The sequence below is a fragment of the Tupaia chinensis genome, unplaced genomic scaffold (assembly GCF_000334495.1).
Source record: "Tupaia chinensis unplaced genomic scaffold, TupChi_1.0 Scaffold141372_1, whole genome shotgun sequence".
NCBI classification, from domain to species: Eukaryota; Metazoa; Chordata; class Mammalia; order Scandentia; family Tupaiidae; genus Tupaia; species Tupaia belangeri.
Genome location: NW_006201235.1, coordinates 349,712 through 353,663, shown reverse-complemented (window position 1 = coordinate 353,663; position 3,952 = coordinate 349,712). Strand labels below are relative to the sequence as shown.

Sequence of the window (3,952 nt, the reverse complement as noted above, 5' to 3'; positions counted from 1 at the left end):
GACCCCCCCCAGCCGAGACTCGGGGCAGGCCGGAGCCGGGCGGGGTGCCTCTGTCCGGCTCTTCCCGGCAGCCGCGCGGGCGGGGTGGGGTGCCGTGTAGGTGCAAAGGCCGGCGAGAAAGGAGGGGAAGGATGAAGGGAAGGGAGGGGAGTGGGGTCGAGGGATACGAGTAAGTAACTGGGAGCACCCCTGTTCCTGCCGTGCGGGCTGGTGGGAAGGGGAGGTCGCCCAGGACGGACGGAAGTGAGAGCACGGTGTGTAGCAGAACCCCGGGGCGTGCTTCCGTGTGCTAGACTCACACACCACTGACAGACTGTGCCAGCTCGGCGAGGACCACGAGGTACCCCAAGTTTAGAACAGCGTCCGGTATGACGCTATGTAAAGTAAAGGCAAAAGCTATCGTGGGGGAGATCCCTGAGTTTGTATACTGTTAGTATCTCTAGAATTTAGAACTGAAGATGAGGGAGGGAGTGCTTTAAGCCATATTTGTGACTCAGCTGAATCGCTCTTCACAAACTCCAGGGTACAAGATAGTTCACTGTATTTTTTTCTGTTAATTTAATTTTTGTTTCGAGACTTTCTTTTTTAAAAATCTTGTTTTAATTCCAACAGTCTGCATCCCTTTCCTTGGAGGTGTAGATAGTGCAAAGTCATGTAGGAAGTGTACCCAGAAGCCATCCTTCTTGGTGTGCTTGTCCACACTGACGGCCAGTGTGCATTGTCCTTTCTGGCCTTTCGTCATTCGTCCCTTTGAATCTTCTTGGAAGTGTGCTATGCCCCTGTCCATAAGTCCATTCATACTAAGGTTTAGCTGGTTGACTTACCAATATTATTCCCAAAGTATTTAAATGTGAGGTAAGCCTTTGCTCAAATGAGTAAATAAATCTATTCCTAACGATATAATTTAAGCATTCTCTCAGGCAGAATTTTTCGTTTATTTTTTGAAACAACATATCAAAATTTCCTTTTATTGCAATTCAGATTTTTGGGAAACCAGAAAATCTAATTATCTGCCCTAAGTACTATGCTCTAACCAAACTACCCAGTTTTTTTCTTTACATTCCTTCCCCACAAGTTACTTGGCTTCTAATACTTGATGTTGGACTTTGTCTCACGGACTTCAAGCTTCTAAAATACATGTACTTGTGACTGACTGGTGCCCTTTGGGTCAAATCAGAAAGTAGAAATAATGCACTATATATTGAAGTCACTGAACTCCATTCAAACTACATATATTCCTTATAAATCACTGATAACTGAGTAGAAAGAGATGGGAGAAGAAAAAGATCACAAAACTCATGAGCTACCCAAATGGTTGGCATACAGCAAAGAGTGACTTTCTCAACCTGCTGCATACAGTTACCACCCCAGGCTGACTCGGTATCCTAGTGGTTAAGGGAACCAGGTCCCATGACTGCCCATAACACCTTGAAAAATATGCCAGGATGCCAGGTTCTTGTTTGTGCCTAAAATCACAGCAAGGTGGAGAAAAGATTGCAATGTGACCACGCCCCCTGGGGGGTCCTTTCTCCCTCACTTTCTCTGGCTTGCTTTCTCTTTCTTTTTTTTTCTTTGAGAGGTTTTTGCTATAGGGCTTGGGAGCTTGCCAGAATGACAGAGAGAGACAGAGAGACAGTAAGCATGAAATCACCCCCCCCCCGCCCCGGGGGGATGGCCACACCACAATCCCTTCTCCTCCATTCTCCTCTTGGGATCTTGGCCACACATGCACACGTGCCCAGCGTGGAGTTTAAGCCACTGGGTCTGGGACTCGAGCCGTGGTCAACTACATGGGAGTCCAGCGACGTAGCCATTAGGTCATCTGCTGGTCCCTCCCTTTCTCTGTCTTTCTCTGGCAAATATATGTACCCTCAGGCAATTGAAAAAATTAAATTACCAGCAGGAAAGAACAAGAGTATGTTTATGTCTAAATCTATTTCATAATTATTCCCTATTCTAGCATTCTCAGAAAGTTTCCATCTGTGATACAGCAGTAATTGTAGGTACATTTGAACGGTTCACTTATTGATTTAGTCTGAACTTCCTTAAGCCTGTCTCTTAGTTCACTTTCAAGCTTGTTAATCGATTAAGAGGTATCACAGTTAACAGTGTCCTTACTCCTCTCCTGTGTAAGAAGCCACCTCTGATCTCCTGTGAGATTTCTCTTGTTCTGTTCTGCTATTCTATTGGAGTGGACATTCTGGTCTAGGGGAAGGAAATTTGGTACCTGGGTTGAGAGGCAAGTTACTAAATTCATCTATTAACATCTATTAACATCTATTAGCATTTCTAAGAAGAGGAAGCTCATAGCAGACTAGCCTCCATGACCAAATTCAGGGTTTGGTGCTAACACAAGAAATGATTGCCACCACCCTAGAAAGCTTGTTTATTTTTTATTTATTTTTTTTATTTTTAAAAAAGGTTTTTGCCTTGGGGGTACATGTGCTTGCGAGAGGAGAAGGGGGAGACAGACAGACAGTGAGAAGGAAAGTGAGAAATCACTCCCTCCCACCCCCAGAGTGGATGGCCACAGTCCCTTCTCCATTCTCCTCCCAGGATCTTGGGCGTACATACACATGTGCCCGACGTGATTTTCAAGCCACTGGGTCTGGAACTTGAACTGCGGTCAGAATTTTTTCAGTGAAACAACTCCATATCTTTTGCCAGATTTGTGAAAGCCTCTGACTCCCACTAACTAGGCATTGTAGATAAATGGTTAGCAGGTTGAAAGGGTCTCTGTCTTTGGGCACTTACAAGTCTGGTGGGACAGACGTCAAATACATAAGCGACATGTTTTGTGACAAGGAACGTGTAGTGTTGGGAGAACACAGAGAGGGCACCTAAACCAGACTGGCCTGTGTCAGCCAAGGCTCTTTGTAGGAACTGACTGTGAGACCGAGGCCTGCAGAGTGGAGAGCAAAGTAGAATTTGGCCTGGTGAAGGTTGTGAAAGGGGTGATCTTGGTAGAAGGAAAAATGTTTAGGAATATGTCCTTCGTAAAGGTCCAGAGTCAAGAGATACTTGGGCAGTTCACAAGCTAGAAAGAGTATGTATTGTTGAAGCTTAGGGTGCTTAAGTTTGATGAGAGTATCATAAGAAATGAGGGTGGGAGGTTTTCAAAATCCAGGTGATGTGTGTGATGCCGAGGATATGGGTGGGAACAAGACAAAGGAGACTTGCTTTCAAAGAGTTTTCAGTGTGGAGAAACAGTGGATAGTGGGCAAATAAGCAAATCAGATTAAAAAAATGTTTTTTGGTGGAGAAAATAAACAGGGTGATGTAGAAAATGGTGGCTGAGATCTAAATTGGGAGGCTTTTTAGATCAGGGTATTACCAACATGGGTTAGAGGGATTCAACATGGGGTGGCAGGAAAAATGACACTGAGAACAGGGTGATGTAGAAAATGGTGGCTGAGATCTAAATTGGGAGGCTTTTTAGATCAGGGTATTACCAACATGGGTTAGAGGGATTCAACATAGGGGTGGCAGGAAAAATGATTTGAGAGACACTGAGGGTGTAGAATCAATAGAATTTGGTAGTTGGATAATTGTAATAACAAAGAATAACAGCTTTTTTTTTTTTTAAGAGGTTTTTGCTATAGGGTGCGTCCACTCGCCAGACAGAGGGGCAGAGAGACAAAATTTTTTTTTAGGGGGGAGGGTCATGCCGCAATCCCTTCTCCTCCATTCTCCTCTCAGGATCTTGGGCATGGGCGCATATGTGTCCAGTGTGAGTTTTGAACCGCAGTCGACTACATCAGAGTGCAGCTACGTAGCCATTACACCAACTGCTGGTCCCAACAACAGCTTCTATAACAAAGACTTGCTACGTGCCAGATGTTGCTCCAAGTGTTTAATATTTTTTGTTCTCCTTTATGTCTATAGCCTCTCTGTGAGGTGGGAATTCATTTTCCCTTCCTTCCTTTCTTTCTTTCTCTTTCTTTCTTTCTTT

General features: G+C 44.6%; 1 protein-coding gene across 2 annotated transcripts in view; it reads left to right on the top strand.

Annotated features, from left to right (window-relative positions):
- The first annotated feature begins 150 nt into the window (after window positions 1–150).
- Window positions 151–3,952, top strand: part of TEP1 (telomerase associated protein 1) — a 58,435-nt gene continuing 54,633 nt past the window's right edge. The window contains exon 1 of one of the 2 annotated variants that reach the window (XR_003546967.1): window positions 151–340. The gene's annotated coding sequence lies outside the window, so the exon portion shown is untranslated. The remainder of the gene's footprint in view (window positions 341–3,952) is intronic. The other variant, XM_006163067.3, reaches the window with a different exon arrangement.